Consider the following 20401-nt stretch of genomic DNA (forward strand, 5'->3'; position numbering starts at 1 on the left):
AGATCGGCACCATGTTAACACCAGTGTTGCCTGGAGGAAAATTTTTTTGGGACTAGAATATAGAAAAAAAGGACTAGAAAGAGCTATGTAAATTTCATCAAGAAAATCCAAAACCCGTTGCAAAAAGAGCTAAAAGTATATGTATATTTTTCAATGTAAGTTTTCATATTTATTTCAAATCAAACTTAAACAAAGTTATAAAAATGGTACAGTAAACTCACAAAAAAAAAAAAAAAAAAAAATAAGGTACAATAGATGTATATAAATAATACTATTTTTATAGTTCATTTTATATTTTTTAACAACAAAAGACGATTTATTTTTTAACTTTTGTTTTGCCATTTGGCGGTAAGCTATCGCGCGATATTTAAGTTTATGTTGGGTCGAGATATATATGAAGGGCCGTAGACTTCAGAATCTATGATTAGGTCCTCAGAAGATAAATTATTATTATTGTTACATTCATAAATATTTTTTGTGTTCATTAATTTATTATTTATTTCCAAGTCATGACAGCATTTATTCAGCCGTTTAAGACCGCTTTGTATTGTCAGAAGTAATTTCAACATAACTAAATTCATTTTGTTTCTGTGTTTGCGTTTAATTAAACTCATGTTTGAACACGTTCTTTCAACTTCAGCATTACTTATTGGCAGCAAAAGAAATATAAGCACAAAATCGACAAGCTCTTGGAAAGGGTTTTCTTTTAACGCGTTCTTAAACTTTTAAAGCTGGAGACATTGGTGCTTTATCGGTAACCGTATCGGTAATCGATTATTGGTGCCGCTAAGGTCGTAACCGTATCGTAGCCAACCAATTGGGTTTTGGTTTACCGTCGTAACGATAAACAGCTGATTACGTTAGGGATACGGATACAGCGATACGACATACGGCACCAATGACTCCGGCTTAACCTCAAACCAAAAACTTAAAGTTGAAGTCAAATTTTTCCAATTTTGGAATTTTTGCATTTCTAACCTAGTTATTTCATCAGTGCTATACTTGTTTTTTTCATTTGTGAAATATGAAAAAAATTGAGGTTTCACAATTCTCAATGTGTTTTCAGCTGAAAATAAATCTATTTTGCTAAGCGTTTCTATATTTTGCGGCAAGCGTTGCCTTAATTGCTCTATTAATTTAATTATGAAGTCGCGACATGTATCACGTATCTTTCTTTCAATAAATTCGTATATACACTTATCTTCCTTTTTAATTCGTATATATTGTTTCAAGGTACATATAATGAAAATAAGGTACGGGAGACAAAAATTTATTATAATCTGAAGTTAAAGGGTCAAAAACTCTTAGAAGGTGACACTATCCTGTTGCACAAGCTGGAAGGCAAATATACAACCTCATGACAAAGTTTATCGATTAAAGGTTCAGTTGAGTACCGAGTTGCCACATCATACATAACGAAACAAATAAAATAAAACTTCGACACACATAAAACACAAATTTCACAAATTGCCAAAAAGGGGCAAACATATTAAAAAGGGCAAAAAAAGAGCTAGGAGCTAAACCGGAATTTTTGGAGCTCAACGCAAAAAAAGGGCTAGATCTAGCTCCAAAAACACCAAAATGGCAAAACTGGTTAACACTGAAAAAAAAATTTAGTAAAAGAGCTGCGAAGAAATTTCGTAGTCTTAATTTTCGTATAATGTACGAAATTTCGTTCATAATACGAATGAACTTTTGACAAATACACTAGATTTTACAAAACCTTTCGTAAAAAATACGATATGACTTTCGTAATGAATGCTTTTAGTACAATATACGAATTCGTGCTTAGCATCTACGAAACAATTTAGTAAACTATGATAAAAATCTTTGTACGAATAATTTTGTATAATGTATAAAATACTTTCGTACATTGTACTAATTCACAAAGTCCTTTTTACCATTCGTACAATGTACGAAAATTTTCGTAAAATATACTAAATTGCCGCCATTTTTTTTTTATTTATTTATTTATTTTTTTTATTTATTTGAAACAAAATTTAATTTTATTATTTTATTTATTATTTATTTATTTTTTTATTTATTTATTTGAAACAAAATTTGATATTTAAACAAAATTTTGTAAGTAAAGTGGGGAAATTTAATATATTTGTTCGGTTTTATACATATATCTATATTTTTTTACACCTTAGTGATCGCTTTATATTATAAGTCTGTTTGCTAAACGTTCTCGCCCTTGTTTAAAATTTTGCAATTGCTAGTTTTCGAGAAGCTCGGCCTTAGATATCTTCGGAGGTTATCGCACCTTACATTTATTTTTTTAATTGCTAGTTTTGTGTGCATTCTTGGAATGAATTGTTTTATTTGCAGTATTGATATGGACTCGCTCCGTAGTATGTCCAATCATTTTCGCCTTGTACACAAAATGAGTCAAAGAGATTCGTATAAGTGTACTTATGGCAGGCGCGTATCTACGGGGGGATTGTTTCGTAAATTGGGGAAATAGGGAACAACGGAATATCATAGAGAGTAAAATTTTGCGTATGTGGTTTTCCTTGCGTGCAAAAATGTGCTCCAGAACAATTTTTTTGCACGGTGTTTGCAACAATTTAAAAAAAAGCAAATTGGTGTTTGAATTGGCGGTAAAAGTCTAGTTGAGGGGTCGACTGCTAATACGGTACCAAAAATATCGACAGAGGTGTGAAAAGACGCGTATTGACCTCAGTATTAATAGCCTGAAGGCGGAAAAGAAAAATTTTAACTCGTTCAAAAAATGTTAAACAAAAACCGAAAAATTACCCGCGGGTCCCTCCGAAAGGGGGGGGGGGGGGGGGGGGGGGGTGGTATCCATAGTACATATTTTTGCGCAGAACACCTTTCTGCATTGGCATTGGCGGCCTTCGGCTGCGCTTATAAAAAATTATCATGGAGAAGAATTCATAATAAGTAAAGATATTGCAGCAAAGTTTTTACGGGGAGTATTACTCTACGATGAAGTGGTTATCTCCGGGGTACTTCTTCCTTTGCCTTTTCAAATTATGAAGGTCTTTGAGAAAGGCGATCAATTATTAAATACATTAAAGGATATGGAAAACATCCCAAAAACCACTGAAGTAATTAATAATTTCATATATGGCTCTTTGTGGAAAGAAAAATGTGTACGTTTTCTTGAGAAAGGAAAAGCTGTTTTGCCCTTTTTTTATATAGATGATTCAGAAGTGAATAACCCTCTTAGTTCGCATACCAATCCAATAACTTTTGTTTATTATTAATTTCCGGTTACGAAAAATTCAGAAATATTTTTAGCAGCTACATTGCAAGGCCGTGATTATAAACAATTTGGAAAACGACAATGTCTTAACAAGTTAGTTGATGAAATAAAAGATCTTGAAGAAACCGGTGTTAGTATAAGAACTTCAGAAAGTCAGAAAACTGTATATTTCGTTTTAGAATTAATTCTTGGTGATACTTTGGGATTAAATACCGTCCTTGGCTTTACACCTTCCTTCAATCACAACTTTTGTTTGTCGTTTCTGTAAATCTCATAAAAAGTCAAGTCACAAAATGCACAGTGAAGATCTCAATGTACATAGAAATAGAGTTGGATATAATGCAGATGTACAGTTGGATGATGTAAAATCTAAAGAGAAGAGTGTATCTTTAATTCGATCTCTTCGTTTCATGTAACGTCAAACTTTGCCTTTGACGTTATGCATGATATTTTTGAAGGAGTATGCTATTACTAGCTATCATCCGGTGGCAAAATCCTGAGCCAGATAAATAATTTTGCATGTAAATGCAACAACAACGATTTGAGCCAGATAAATCCAGATAGAAGTCTGGTTCAATTTGTGAGCCAGATAATTTGTTAATTACTTATTTTTAGGTTGGCAACGCGGCCTTTAATATACCTACTTTTTCAAAAATAGATGTCGCTGCTTAGCCTTTCGCCGTATGAGTTAAATGAAAAACAGCGGCGACATCTGCCTATCACATTTCACGTGTGCGAAAATTTCACGACATCTGCTTCTCAAGTCTCTCAATGATCCAGAGCATTCCCGTGAGAATTGAGCGTGAGCAGGAGCTGTAAAACTCACTGAAAGACGGCAACTATATAGTAAATCTTCTCATTGGCAGTAGATATTTTTCGTTAGAAACTTCAAATGAGAGAAAGCTTACATATGTTTAATTATTCTGAAATGGAAATAGGTAATATCTGCCCTGAAATATATTTTTCCCATTTGAAAAATATCGCATTAAAATGACTGCGAGAGAAATGATGACTTTTGTGCATTTATTTCCTTAATGGTTGGTGACCTAGTTCCAGAGGACGATCACGTATGGATGTTTTTGTTAAATTTTCTCCAAATAATAGATATCCTACTTTTAAATGAAATTCCGAAGCCAATGGCAGAAAGGCTAGGATCACTAGTGACAAAACACCATAAATATTATGTTCGATTTTTCAATGACACTTTAAAACCGAAACACCACTTCATCGTGCATTATTCTTTTATCATACTAAAATCGGATCCTCCCCGTCATTATTGGTCATTTAGATTTGAAGCAAAGCATAAAGACTTTAAAACATATGCTAGAAGCATCACGAGTGGAAAAAATACATAAAGAAGAATTATTTTCTATTTCACATCATGTCATTTCTCATTCAGATTATGAAGATCTAATACAGAATTTTTGCTCTCAAAATAAAAAAAAAAATGTATCCAGTATTCGCTGCTACCCCCAATATATTTATGAATCCAAAAAGTACAAACAAGGACGCTTTATAGTTCAATACGATGACCAAATTTGTGCTGAAAATGCATTAATAGGTATATAAAATTTTTGGAACTGCTATTTTCGTCAAGAGTTCGTCTGTTTATTTGATAGCTCATCGAATAAAAGTTAAGCAATTTAATAAACACTTCGCAGCATACATTGTAGAAGCTTCAGACGTGTTTAGTCATAGTGAGTTAATAGTATTATCTGCTGAAATATTGTCTGGTCCACCAATAAATGCACATAAACTACACGTGGGCAAATAATGATTCGCCCAACACAATTTTGTTAAAAACTAAAAATTTATCTCAAAATTAGTAGTTGTAATTAGTTCTAAGAAATAATTGCTTTAGCAAGACAATAAAACTTGAAGTCATGGAATCAGATGAATCAGTCGGAGTTGTTGTTTCCGAGAAGTAGTCCCATATTCAGATACTGATAGCTTAGTGAACTGGACTCAAATCGTTAGCGACGCAAATTCAAACAGGATTATTTCGATCAGTGTCGGGCAATTTGTATATGACACTACAAAGCCAGTGTCAGAAGAAGATGGAGCGCATGAGAATTGGAAGCAATGAAGATTTGGCTGAATTAGCACATCTTTTGGTTAGCTGGAATTTGGGGCATCTGCTAGATTTCTTTGTTCGTAAACATTTCTCATTCCTTTCCATTAATTTTTCATTCCAATTTCAATTTGATTCATTCAGAACAAGAACTGTATATCGGAATCCTTAAGCACTTAACACACAGAATGGCTGAGAATCTGCAGCATTCCTTGTACAACCAACCGTTATCCAATCAAAGTTATAATGCCCTGTGTACAAGTACAGCTCGGTATAAAAAGTATCTTTGATTCGCATGAAGAATCAAATAAATAAAAATTATTTTTATTTGGATTTCGAATCATATAATATAAAAAGTATGCTTGATTTGAAGTTGGATTTTAAATCAAAAAGGATCACGTAACCCTATATTTAAACATAAGCGTAAAATTAAAAAAAAAAAAAAGATTCAACCAGGTTCTACCGAGATTTGAACTCGGATCGCTGGATTCAAAGTCCAGAGTGCTAACCATTACACCATAGAACCATTAAACCAATGGTCTCCTAATGCCGCATTTAACAGCAAGCTAACTTAACATTGTTCTACTGGTAATATAAAATTTTCTGTACACTTTGTTTTACCAAATTTCACCTTCAAACTAAAATTATGTTATGGTATTTACAGAGAATTTAAACACAATGAGAAGGCGTTTTTGCTAGATTCCAACTTCTTTGCATGTGAACACGTCTTGCACTTCACCACACATAATCCAATTTCAATGTTAACCAGTTAACAGCAGAAAATTCTCTGTCAAGAGTTTCAGCTGGTGTATAAATTCTCTGGATTTTCTCTTAATATGATTTCTTTGTGGGAATATAGGTATTTAGTAGGATTAATTAAATTTAAATTTTATTACTTGTAGCAATATATTTGCTTGTTTTATGTTGATGCAAATTGCAGAAATTTTGCTTATTTCTTTACAAACAAAAACCTATTCATATACCCAAAATATGCCCTTTCATGAAATGTATGTAAATTAATCATACATTTATGAATTATCCCATCCCTTTTTGTTAATAAATTAAAATGTTAGGAAAATGTATGCAAATTGAAATATGCATGCAAATAGTGTTTTGCCGACGGCATTTGCACACTTGGAATTTCTGTGCACACGAAATCCATTGCATATTTATAAAACGTTAATTTGCATAAAATGTATGCATATTAACCATGAAGTATGAATTATTAATAAATTGAAAAATTGAAATAAATAAAATATTTGATAACAATTGAATAAATAAAAAAATATTTAGTTATTATTTGGACTATGGGTGGGAGGGGAGGTACCTATAAAGAAATTTCCTAAAGCATTTTATATGTGTTATTCAGTACAATGATGTAAGTACATATGTACTTGTATATTTTCAAAGGCAGGTTTGATAAGCCAAGTCAAACTTAAATACATTTGACCTGCCTCAAATCAACCCTTAAATATGTAAATAAGACCAACAATACACAAAAGACATGTGCCTGTTGATCAGATGTTGAGCATTGTATCATTGAATATATATGTATGAAAATACCAGGGATGCACCTTAACGTTAAGCTAATCGTTTATCAAAAAATTTCCACCGTTTCCGTTGAAACACTTCGAAATATTATCGATAAAGAAATTATCAAGATAAATTGTATCTCGTTTTTAACCGAAACGAAAAGCTTTCGTTAACGTTAAAAACGTTAACGAAAACGTGATACTTTATGTTTGAATTGTGCTGGCAATGCTATAGCCATGATGAAGCCGTAAGGTGGCAACAACGAGCGCACATACACACACAAACTCTATGTAATTTGTTTGTGTAATTCGTTGGTGGTAATGTCAAAAATACTCTGAGAAATGTTCGTACTGTCAAAATTCATGAGAAAAGTTGCAATCAGCTTGGATAATGCTTTCACCTTTAATGACTCCGCCATCAATCAGCTTTGCCAGCATAGTTTGAAATTAATAATCAGCATAAACGATTTGATTTCGTTTTGATATGGCAGAAAACGAAACGAAATCATTTCGTTAATTTGACGATCTTAACGTTAATAAACGAAACGAAATGACTTCGTTTCGTTTATTAACGTTGATTATCGCAACGAAATGATATCGTTTCGTTGGTTAAGCATGCCTGGAAAATACAAACCAAAGCAAAAAAGTACAAATGTACATACATATATACATATTCAATAATACTCCAATTAAAGGCAGACATGTATAAAAAGCTTGGTCGCTTTGATGCTGTGGCAGTGTTTTAAGTTATTAATAAAACAACTTGTCGCTTTCCGCGTTATGAAGCGACCAAATCAATTATAGCAATCCGCGTATACGGCCATGTATATGTAAATATCAATGCTCGTAGCAATTAGCCGACGAAATACAATAGGCACGAGCCAAATTATGTGTCGTCGGTGGTTAAAAGTGTTGCCGTTTATACCTTTAATAACTCACAGCTAAAAGGGGAATTTATTATAAAATTAAAATAAACGAATTTATTGCTCTTTTGCGAAATAGTGTTATATTTCTTCGCAAAATTACTTTAATTTATTTCGCCGCTCCCATATATTAATTTTTATCTATGAAAATAATGTAAAATTCTTACTTTGTACTGACATGTGATAAACAAGTCAGCATATAGAGTATGACGTCACAGTGCGAATTCGGGCCAGAAACGGGTAAAACACCACTCTTATGTAGTAACTGCAACACAGTTGCTGCAAATTTGGCAGCGTGACTGCGCGAACAATTTTTCGGCAGAATATGATAGGGGGTTTCAAATAGCAAATAAAAATGTCCATAAGCTGTGACAACTCGGCAATTCAGGATATGGGAAAATTATTTGCAATAATTTATATGAACAATGGATGGAAAGTTTTAGATTATATAGTTAATATGTTAGTGGACAATTACTAGGCAATATCTGTGCATGTCTATTTGCATTTTTTACTACCATATTAGTACTTTCATACAGGCTTATAAATAGTTTGGTATTATTTCATAGGAAAAGTGCGGGGTTATGAAAGTAGTTATGCTCGTCATAATGAATACCCCCAATATGCATCGAAGTTGGAATTTATAAAATCGCAAAAATTTGTCTTTTGACGATTTTATCAAATTCCATGTTGCCGAATTGCAAAATGCCATGTTGCCGAATTCTATCACAAATTCGGACAACTTAAGAAGAAGCATTTATGAATGAAAAATCAAGAGGAAGCTAGTTTTCAGGATTTTGCGATTTACATACAAAACATGAGTATACATATGTACATATGTGTGTGTGCTTGTGCGTATGGTTGGATGGTTGAAGTGAATTTTGTTTTGTTTGTCAACATGCGAATATAAAAATATTTCTTAGCTTACATATGAACATAGATTTGTACATATGCTTGTGCGTAAGAATAGTTTTTGTAGGAAGTGGTTGATTGAAACAGTTTGTCTTTTATTTGAACATGTGAATGTAAAAACATTTGTTAGCTTATGCATGGATATATTGGTATCAATGAAGTGGGTGGGAAATGGGGGTGTAGGCTGATCTTTAGTTTAGGAATATATGTGTGTACATATATACCAATCTAGGTTTGTTTATACCCACTCACCATTTAGGTGATTAAATTTTCAATTTCCCTACATATCAATATAATTTGATTACTCTTTCTGACAAAATAATGAGTTACCATACAATTGAACAAAAGAAATAATCAAATATGAATAATTTAGATGATCAAACACTGAATATATTTTTTCAACCACATTTTGGAATCATATTTGAATCAAATGTGTTTACTTTAGGAGATCAAAAATTTATAATAATTTTTAATTCAGCTTTCTGAATATTTTTTGACTATATTTGTTGACTGAATAATGTATTTTATACTTGTCAAAATATTTCTTTACATCGGAGCTGCTTAACCCCTATCTATACACTTGTAGCACTTTTGTTTTTGTTTTGCCCTGAATCATAGGCACAGATTCAAATTCACACTTTGAATATAAAAAAAAACAAGTAAGGACAGGACTGTCTTCGTCTGTGCCGAAGACTTCAACCTTCCATTATTTACAAAAAATCAGAGAATTAAATTTGCAATATACTTGCTCTGATCAGAGAATTTTTTGGTAACAGACGAACAGAGAAAATCGTTAAGAGAATTTTCTGTTACGTCTTGCACCCTGTTAAGTTAACATGAATTTGGGGAATAGTGGTGAAGTGCAAGACGTGTCACATGCAAATGGATCGTAAGCAGTGGATGCCAAAAAAACTCCTTCTCATTGTGTTTAAATTCTCTGCTACGAGCATTGATATTTACATATCCATGGCCGTATACGCGGATTGCCATAATTGATTTCGTCGCTTCATAACGCGGAAAGCGACAAGTTGTTTTATTAATAACTTAAGCCACTGCCACAGCATCAAAGCGACCAAGCTTTTTATACATGTCTGCCTTTAATTGGAGTATTATTGAATATGTATATATGTATGTACATTTGTAACCGAACATTATATACTCAGTTGAGAGCTATGGTGACAACATAAGGGAAAATAACCATGTAGGAAAATGAACCGAGGGAAACCCTGGAATGTGTTTGTATGACATGTGTATCAAATGAAAGGCATTAAAGAGTATTTTATGAGGGAGTGGGCCATAGTTCTATAGGTGGATGCCATTTAGGGATATAGCCATAAAGGTGGATCAGGGTTGACTCTAGAATGCGTTTGTACGATATGGGTATCAAATTAAAGGTGTTAATGAGTATTTTAAAAGGGAGTAATCCTTAGTTCCATAGGTGGACGCCGTTTCGAGATATCGCCACAAAGGTGGAACAGGGGCGACCCTAGAATTTGTTTGGACAATATGGGCATCAAACGAATGGTGTTAATGAGTATTTTAAAAGGGAGTGGGCCTTAGTTCTATAGGTGGATGCCGTTTCTAAATATCGCCATAAAGGTGGACCAGGGTTGACTCTAGAATGTGTTTGTACGATATGGGTATCAAATTAAAGGTATTAATGAGGGTTTTAAAAGGGAGTGGTGGTAGCTGTATAGGTGGTCGCCTTTTCGAGATATCGCCATAAAGGTGGACCAGGGGTGACTCTAGAATGCGTTTGTACGATATGGGTATCAAATGAAAGGTGTTAATGAGTATTTTAAAAGGGAGTAATCCTTAGTCCCATAGGTGGACGCCGTTTCGAGATATCGCCATAAAGGTGGACCAGGGGTGACTCTAGAATGCGTTTGTACGATATGGGTATCAAATGAAAGGTGTTAATGAGTATTTTAAAAGGGAGTATTCCTTAGAACCATAGGTGGACGCCGTTTCGAGATATCGCCATAAAGGTGGACCACGGGTGACCCTAGAATTTGTTTGTACAATATGGGTATCAAAAGAAAGGTGTTAATAAGTATTTTAAAAGGGAGTAATCCTTAGTCCCATAGGTGGACGCCGTTTCGAGATATCGCCATAAAGGTGGACCATGGGTGACCCTAGAATTTGTTTGTACAATATGGGCATCAAACGAAAGGTGTTAATGAGTATTTTAAAAGGGAGTGGGCCTTAATTCTATTGGTGGACGCCATTTCGAAATATCGCCATAAAGGTGGACCAGGGGTGACTCTAGAATGTGTTTGTACGATATGGGTATCAAATTAAAGGTATTAATGAGGGTTTTAAAAGGGAGTGGTGGTTGTTGTATAGGTGGTCGCATTTTCGAAATATCGTCATAAAGGTGGACCAGGGCTGACTCTAGAATTTGTTTGTACAATATGGGTATCAAAAGAAAAGTGTTAATGAGTATTTTAAAAGGGAGTAATCCTTAGTACCATAGGTGGACGCCGTTTCGAGATATCGTCATAAAGGTGGGCCAGGGGTGACTCTAGACTTTGTACGATATGGGCATCAAATGAAACGTGTTAATGAGTATTTTTAAAAGGGAGTGGGCCTTCGTTCTATAGGTGTTCGCCTTTTCGAGATATCGCAATAAAGGTGGACCAGGGGTGACTTTAGAATATGTTTGTACGATATGGGTATCAAATGAAAGGTGTTAATGAGTATTTTAATAGGGAGTGGGCCTTAGTTCTATAGGTGGACGCCGTTTCGAAATATCGTCATAAAGGTGGGCCAGGGGTGACTCTAGAATGTGTTTGTACGATATGGGTATCAAATTAAAGGTATTAATGAGGGTTTTAAAAGGGAGTGGTGGTTGTTGTGTAGGTGGTCGCATTTTCGAAATATCGCCATAAAGGTGGACCAGGGGCGACTATAGAATTTGTTTGTACAATATGGGTATCAAAAGAAAGGTGTTAATAAGTATTTTAAAAGGGAGTAATCCTTAGTTCCATAGGTGGACGCCGTTTCGAGATATCGCCATAAAGGTGGGCCAGGGGTGACTCTAGAATTCGTTTGTGCAATATGGGTATCAAACGAGAGGAGTTAATGAGTATTTTAAAAGGGAGTGGTGGTAGTTGTATATGTGAAGGCGTTTTCCAGATATCGACCAAAATTTGGACCAGGGTGACCCAGAACATCATCTGTTGGATACCGCTAATTTATTTATATATGTAATACCTGCCAAGATTTTAAGGGTTTTTTATTTCGCCCTGCAGAAATTTTTCATTTTCTTCTACTTAATATGGTAGGTGTCACAACCATTTTATAAAGTTCTTTCTAAAGTTATATTTCGCTTCAATAAAACAGTCCAATTACCTTACCATGTTTCATCCCTTTTTCGTATTTGGTATAGAATTATGGAATTTTTTTCATTTTTCGTAATTTTCGATATCGAAAAAGTGGGCGTGGTCATAGGCGGATTTCGTTAATTTTTCATACCAAGATAAAGTGAGTTCAAGTAAGCACGTGAACTAAGTTCATTAAAGATATGTCGATTTTTGCTCAAGTTATCGAGTTAACGGCCATGCGGAAGGACAGACGGACGACTGTGTATAAAAACTGGGCGTGGCATCAACCGATTTCGCCCATTTTCACAGAAAAGAGTTAACGTCATAAAATCTATGCCCCTACCAAATTTCAAAAGGATTGGTTAATTTTTGTTCGACTTATGGCGTTAAAAGTATCCCAGACAAATTAAATGAAAAAGGGCGGAGCCACGCCCATTTTGAAATTTTCATTTATTTTTGTATTTTGTTGCACTATATCATTACTGGAGTTGAATGTTGACATAATTTACTTATATACTGTAAAGATATTAAATTTTTTGTTAAAATTTTACTTTAAAAAAATTTTTTTTTTTTACCATGTTTCATCCCTTTTTCGTATTTGGTATAGAATTATGGAATTTTTTTCATTTTTCGTAATTTTCGATATCGAAAAAGTGGGCGTGGTCATAGGCGGATTTCGTTAATTTTTCATACCAAGATAAAGTGAGTTCAAGTAAGCACGTGAACTAAGTTCATTAAAGATATGTCGATTTTTGCTCAAGTTATCGAGTTAACGGCCATGCGGAAGGACAGACGGACGACTGTGTATAAAAACTGGGCGTGGCATCAACCGATTTCGCCCATTTTCACAGAAAAGAGTTAACGTCATAAAATCTATGCCCCTACCAAATTTCAAAAGGATTGGTTAATTTTTGTTCGACTTATGGCGTTAAAAGTATCCCAGACAAATTAAATGAAAAAGGGCGGAGCCACGCCCATTTTGAAATTTTCATTTATTTTTGTATTTTGTTGCACTATATCATTACTGGAGTTGAATGTTGACATAATTTACTTATATACTGTAAAGATATTAATTTTTTTGTTAAAATTTTACTTTAAAAAAATTTTTTTTTTTAAAGTGGGCGTGGTCCTCCTCCGATTTTGCTAATTTTTATTAAGCGTACATATAGTAATAGGAGTAACGTTCCTGCCAAATTTCATCATGATATCTTCAACGACTGCCAAATTACAGCTTGCAAAATTTTTAAATTACCTTCTTTTAAAAGTGGGCGGTGCCACGCCCATTGTCCAAAATTTTACTAATTTTCTATTTTGCGTCATAAGTTCAACTCATCTACCAAGTTTCGTCGCTTTATCTGTCTTTTGTAATGAATTATCGCAATTTTTCGGTTTTTCGAAATTTTCGATATCGAAAAAGTGGGCGTGGTTATAGTCCGATATCGTTCATTTTAAATAGCGATCTGAGATGAGTGCTCAGGAACCTACATACCGAATTTCATCAAGATACCTCAAAATTTACTCAAGTTATCGTGTTAACGGACGGACGGACGGACATGGCTCAATCAAATTTTTTTTCGATCCTGATTATTTTGATATATGGAAGTCTATATCTATCTCGATTCTTTTATATATGTACAACCAACCGTTATCCAATCAAACTTAATATACTCTGTGAGCTCTGCTCAACTGAGTATAAAAAGCTAAGCTTAAACTAAGTTTGCTTAAACCCTAGTCAAATTTAAACTACTGAGCAGTTTTTCAGTCACAGTTTAAGGCCGCCTTTAGGGTAAGCTTTTTTGTACGGCTGTGCGTACTGTTTTTTTTTATCTAGATAATTTGTCGATACGGCAACAGCTGAGTTTTGTTTACTCGTCAAACATGGAAAAAATATTTCCCAGCCTTAGCGAAATATATATCTAGTTCCGGAGCTGATATCAAACATCATGCTATAATTATTCTTAAACCAGATAGTTCTCGAGTTGACCTCCAACGTCTTTCTCAAATTATTTTCAGACCTTTGAGAGATTTTGAGAAATGCACAGCTTTCAAATGCATATCCAACACATTTCTTCAGTTTATGTCCTACTTTGGATATAGAGTTTGGATGGGTTGAAATAAAAATCTTCCCCGAGGAGGTACCACCAAAGCCAAAAGCGGTTTATTGTGAGAAATAAACACCTGGTTGATAGTAGTAAAGAAGGGCTATTAATTAAGAATAAGTTATACATATTTTATTTTATTTTCGTGAAAATACTGTAGCATTGTAATCTTACATTTGAGTCCACTGAGAGAGCCATACATAAATACAAGTTGGAAACTATATTTTTTCAACTTAAGTAATAGATTTGTTTGCTTTGTAAAAAATTTCCTTTTTGCTCAGAACTTTAGGTTAGGTTAGAGTGGCCACCGGTGCGAGCACCAGTGCACTTAGGCCCAAAAGGTCCCATTGTGATACCACGTCGATCTCTCCCCTACTCAAACCAACAGGTCGATTCAGTAAATGTCAGGAATTTTTTAGGTTCCAACTTAGCCAGATCACAAAGATCTTCAAAGAAGGGAGATCCCAGAGACTTCTTCCTCTTGCGTCAAAGCGCAGGACAGTCGCACAGAAAATGCTTGACTGTGTCTATCTCCTCTTCGTCTTTGCAGCTTCTGCAGTAATCATTATAAGGAGCACCCAGCTGTTGTACATGCTTGCCGATTGCTATGTGGCCGGTTAAAAGTTCAACCACCAGAGATATGTCCCCCCTTCCAAGAAAAAGGAGACTTCTTGTGCGTCTCGTATACCATTCAGGCCACACGAGCTTACTGTGGGTGCAGGATTCGAGATTGCTCCATCTCACACCCGCTTACCTAAGGAAAGTTCCTTTCAAATTGAGCTTACAGGTAGCGAGCGGCATGCTCAATCCCTTCCAGGACGACGAAAGCGGATCGGATGTTCCGCCTCTTGCAAGTTCGTCAGCCATCTCATTGCCAGGTATTTCCGAGTGTTCAGGCAACCATACCAGGCTGAGGGAAGTTTGCTCAGCGATCTCGTTAAGAGATTTGCGGCACTTCTCTACTGTCCCGAACTTACATGTGACCGATCCAAGCGCTTTTAGTGCAGCCTGGCTGTCAGAGTAAATACAAATTTTATTATAGCCGTGAACAGCATTCCTGCGGTGATCAACGGCCTCATTTATAGCAGCCACCACCGCCTGAAAGACGCTGCTATGATGCTCAGAACGTTATGTTTCTCAAGTTGAGTCACTGTTTCGAAAAAACTTTTCAGATTTTAGATGTGTGCCTTGTGTCAACATGCGTAGATGAACACAAGCGGGCGAAATAGGAGGAGCATTTAAGGGATTGTAACCTCTCTGCCGGTTCAGCGCGTCCCCAATTGCCATCACCAAAAGAGGTTGAGGATGCCATCGGTCACGCTAAACGATCTAAAGCAGTGGGCCCAGACGGCATTGCCATGCCGATGCTTAAAAACCTAGGTAAAGAGGGATTAAAATATTTAGCACATCTCTTCAGCCGATCCCTTTCCACCTTTGTCATACCCGAAAAATGGAAAATGGCGGAGTCACTATCGTTTCCTACGTCGATGACTGCACAATAATGGCCACAGGCCCAGGCCCACAGATCGATGAGCTTTGCAACAAAATAAACGGCGATCTCTCCATTTTTTTCGCCCCGCGAAACCTGACATTATCGCCGACTATCATCATCGGCGACCTTATCTACAACATGGTCGTCCCAAATGTCGACCATTTTGAAAATCCAAGCCAATGGCCCTACGCTACCGACTGTCTTACACCCCAAAATCTTGGGTGTGACGTTCGATCAAGATCTACATTTTGGTGAGCATGCAGCCGCAATTGTACCGAAAATCCAGAGCCGCAATAAAATCCTCAAATCTCTTGCTGGCAGTACTTGGACAGTAAAGAAACGCTTATTACCACTTACAAAGCAATTGGCCAGCCGATTGCATGATACGCGTGCCCGATATGGTCGCCAGCCTAAAGACTACTCACTGGAAGAAGCTACAGAACTGCTAAAATACCACCCTCAGAAACGCCACGGGTTGTCTTCTTATTTCCCGAGAACACCATCTACATAATGAGGCGAGAATACTCCCCATCAAGGACAGAAATGAAGTGCTAATCAAACAGTTCTGTTGAATACCCAGGAACCTGGGCATCCCAACAGACATCTGATTGATGATCCTACACCGCCCAAGGGCTTACGGAGTCATCTCCGTAAGCATTATGAGGAAATACGGCACCTGAGAACACAACCGTATGAAGATAAAAACACAAGCAGGTCTTCAGTGAAATCCACAAACAGGCGTTGGACCTCTATGCCAGGAATTGCCCGGTGAATCCTGTACTCAAAGAACAATATCCAAAACTAGAAGAGGAGGAACGCACTCTCCCTAGGGAAACGCGCATCACTCTAGCTCAACTGCGATCTAGGTACTGTAACAGGTTTAACTCTTACCTATCCAGAATCAACGCCGACATATGTACAAAACATATGTCCTGCTTGTAATGTGTCCCCACATGACACCAACCCTCTCTTTAACTGTTTTGTGGAACCAACGCTACTAACACCCCTCTCATTATGGTGCACCCCTGTTGAAACAGCAAGTTTCCTTGGACTCGCATTAGAGGATATTCATGACAATTTGTGATCGGCCGCACCTATTGTATGGGGCGAAGCACTGCTACAACAACAACAACAACAACAACCATTGTCAATATATATATATCGTCGCCGATGCTGTAAAAGATGTTAACTCCATCCACCAAAATTTCACACTAGAACGAAAAAGCTATCTTGCATGACAAGTTAAAATGTATTGAATTTTACGTAGTTAGCAGCTTTTCATAATTATGTTGGAGTTAGTGGTTCTTGACAATAAACACATAATTTTCTTTTAATATGCAGAAATCGTCTCCCACTCCACCATTATCAAAAAATCAGTTTAAGTTAAATGTGGAGCTTATAGCGCATCGTTGACAATCTCAATTTATGCTCAAACTATGGTGTTAATGGACTGAACTTTGTTGATCTTAGACATGCAGATGCCGGAACTTGGTAAAGTATCGAAGTAAAGTATCTATACTTTATTCAGAAATTGGAAAAAAGCATCGAGTACGAAATATTCGAGTATTTTTTGTTTTTTGAAAAGTATCCATACTACTCACTCAGTGTACTCGTATCGTGCGATCACTACTCAGATCAACTAAAAAGTGCCTGCTATAGTGAGGGAGTGACTTTTCGTAAAGAGTAGTAAATATTTATTCTTTATAACCTAGACGTATTGATCGTTTGAATCAAAATCACTTTCGTTTCGTGTTAAATGGGGTTACTCTGAAATTACATCCATGGGTACATAAAACCTGCTACAGTGATCGTATGGAACGATACTGTTCCAGCTTTTCAAAGTTTTTTCTTCATAAACATATTTTAAAAACACCAAATATTCCAAACATCTTTTGATATTTGCCCTTATTTCAAATGATTTATTGAGTTTTGAAAGAAATTAATTAATTATTGGTGAACTGCTAGGTTAGGCTCAGCTATGTACTTCAACCAAAAACAAAATGCTTAGCTACTATTGTTATCACTAAGGCGTTATGCTATGGCGTCAGTAACAGGATACATTGATTTCCATAAGGTTGATTGCAACAGCTTTTTTATACGGAGTTTTCCAGAGCCATAAAGTAGGTACTTATTCCGAAATTTTCTTTTTATCTCATGGTCTATTCATTAACGAGGAATGTTTAAAGCTAAGAATAAAGTTTGATCTCACAATCTAATGCATTGCATATGTCACACTTTCATTGCAAACAATCAAAAATATTTGTTCTTAAATCGCAAATATAAATATTTATTTGCAGATAACACGAAAATAAATATCGCTATTTCGACTGTTGATGGGAATATCACCATATCTCAGCTGCCGTTTCGAGAAAGCTCTATCTTAGAATAATTTCTATTTACTTTGACGTGAGCTTCCGCGTGTATGAAATGATGTGTTCAGCCGAGTATTGGTGATTTTCCACTCAATAGACGATTTATGTATGACAACATCCCGCATTTAACGATTCTTCTTAACTTACTTAATTGGCGCTTAATCGTCTAAACGGTATCGACCATGGGTTACCAACTTTATCCCCAAAATCGAAATCCCAAAATCTAAATCCCCAAATCAAAATCACCAAAATCAAAATCCCGTAATCAAAATCCCCAAAATCAAAATCCCCAACACGAAATCCCCATTTTCTGTGTGAAAAACATTCAAATTAGGTTTAAAATCGCGCCGATAGGATATTTATGTTTATCCTATTTCCAAATTAACACTTCAATATAGATGATTTCACAAATATTTAATGGGCACATTAAAGAAAATACAGTGCAACGCAATAACTTATAAATACAATTAATACAGTATTCACATAACAAAAAAATTCAAAATTCATTGCATTGCAGATAAACACCGGAACATTTTTTTTTTTGTTTTTACAAATTATAAATACATATGTACATACATATATTTTTATGTATAAATTACATTACAAAACCCTGCCAGCAGTTTTCTGGTAATTTTATCGTCTATCGCCAAGAATAATTCGATACATTTTGCAGTTAATAAGGCGATAGAAATTCATTTGACAAACAAAACTTATACTTTAAAGGAATTTTTTCTCCAAGAAAATATTTAGGGGATGGAGATCTGTAACGTTTAGAATTTTCCGTTTCTCAATTATTTTGAGAACTTTTGCAGTTTGCTTTCGTAGTTTCCTTCTATTCAATAGCTATATTAATGATATTATGCTAATTTTGCGATATTTTCTCATCCTCGTTTCACTACCAGATCGAGGTTTTTCACTTAAATTTTTTAACATTTTTTCACAGTATTTTTAATAATAAATTAATTAATAAATTAATATTAAATAAAATTAAATAAACCAAAATTAAATAAATAGAAAATGAAATTTAAATCCGTGATCGGCATTGAATCGACGACTTTTGCACGGTAGTTGAAGACCTAAGCCGCTGTGCCACTGATGTACAGAAGAAGTTGTTGTCAAATTCGCAATATAACATTGACATGGTTAGAACTGAAAGAAGATATGAAAACACAATGCAAATAGTACGTGTACCGTTAGGTTATTCCCCATAATTTTACTTTATGCTTATAGTCATACTTACATATATATAAATGCGTAATTATACGCGTCAGAACTTTACCTTATGATTTAATTTAAATTTTTGTGATTTTGTATTCGAGGTTTTTTGATATTTCCTCAAAAATGGTTTGGGGATTTAGCCCCAAAAAAGTGCGGGGATTTTGTGTTGGGGATTTTGGTTATGGGATTTTAAATTTGGGGATTCTGTGTTTGGGGATTTAGGGGCACACCCATTGACCATTCTTCACATGATCTAAAAAGGAAATATAATTTCGAATATTTGTGCATCTAAAAATACACTCATCACCCAGATTAAATATCATCACCGCACAAAGTTGTCCATTCACAACGCCCGGTGCCCCAATAAATTTAACGTCCGCAACACGTGTATCTAGAACTTCGTCGTTCATTGATTTTTGGAAATATCCATGTTGCCCCAAATAAATAACCTCATAATCATTTAAATAAAGGACAGTAGATTGGAGTATATTCGAAGTCACCCCATCTTCTGTAGTTGTATGACCCCATCCAGCAACTTCCATACGTGTGCGCCTTGGTGGATATATGCAACCGCGATATTCTATTGTTCGTACTGTTGGGCCCTCAAACATTCCTTGCACTTCCACCACAGCAATACGCCTATCATATCCGGGAATAGCATAAGATGGATAATGTATTTTCTCCACATTGTGAATTTGTGCATGTTCGTCACATAAATTCGTTACACCAGCTGCAACAGTGTACAAGTGCTTTTCACACTCTTTCACGCAATTTGCAGCTGTAACCGCCTTATTCATATCGATTAATGATCCAACGCAGTGATGTTCGTTATTAAGACGTATTGATACCAAATAAGGATACGTTTCTATATTCGAATCAGTGCCAGCTCGCATGCGATATTCCGAATTCGTGTAAGTCATAAGGTAGGTAAGCATGACAAAGAACAGCGCGATATAATTGCAAAAATACATTTTATCTTAAGACTATTTCCACCGATTTTTAAATTTAAAGTACACCAAGATCAATTTTGTGGGCGCTATTTATACATAATTGGGCGGTGTGAATAAAAAATAAGCAAAAACGTTTCCTCCAGATTCCAAGAATTGAACAATAAAAACACTTCCTTATTTGAATTAAAGCTACAAATTATAGAAAGAAAATATTTTTTTTTAACTCAACCCATTTAACCTTGAGTAAATTTTTGGTTTGAAGTGCCTAATTAAAATT

General features: G+C 35.3%; 1 long non-coding RNA gene and 1 other non-coding gene across 2 annotated transcripts; both read right to left on the minus strand.

The window, feature by feature from the left end:
* Positions 1 to 5757: 5757 nt before the first annotated feature.
* On the minus strand, positions 5758 to 5829 carry TRNAQ-UUG (transfer RNA glutamine (anticodon UUG)). Its single transcript has one exon. It is a non-coding gene; the product is annotated as a tRNA-Gln (tRNA).
* Positions 5830 to 17474: 11645 nt separating this feature from the next.
* LOC137246500 (uncharacterized) lies at positions 17475 to 20162 on the minus strand. Its single transcript, XR_010951518.1, has 2 exons — positions 19197 to 20162; positions 17475 to 19105 (listed from the first exon to the last, which is right to left on the minus strand). It is a non-coding gene; the product is annotated as an uncharacterized lncRNA (long non-coding RNA).
* Positions 20163 to 20401: the final 239 nt, after the last annotated feature.

Source organism: Eurosta solidaginis, chromosome 3, assembly GCF_040869045.1.
Source record: "Eurosta solidaginis isolate ZX-2024a chromosome 3, ASM4086904v1, whole genome shotgun sequence".
Taxonomy (NCBI): domain Eukaryota; kingdom Metazoa; phylum Arthropoda; class Insecta; order Diptera; family Tephritidae; genus Eurosta; species Eurosta solidaginis.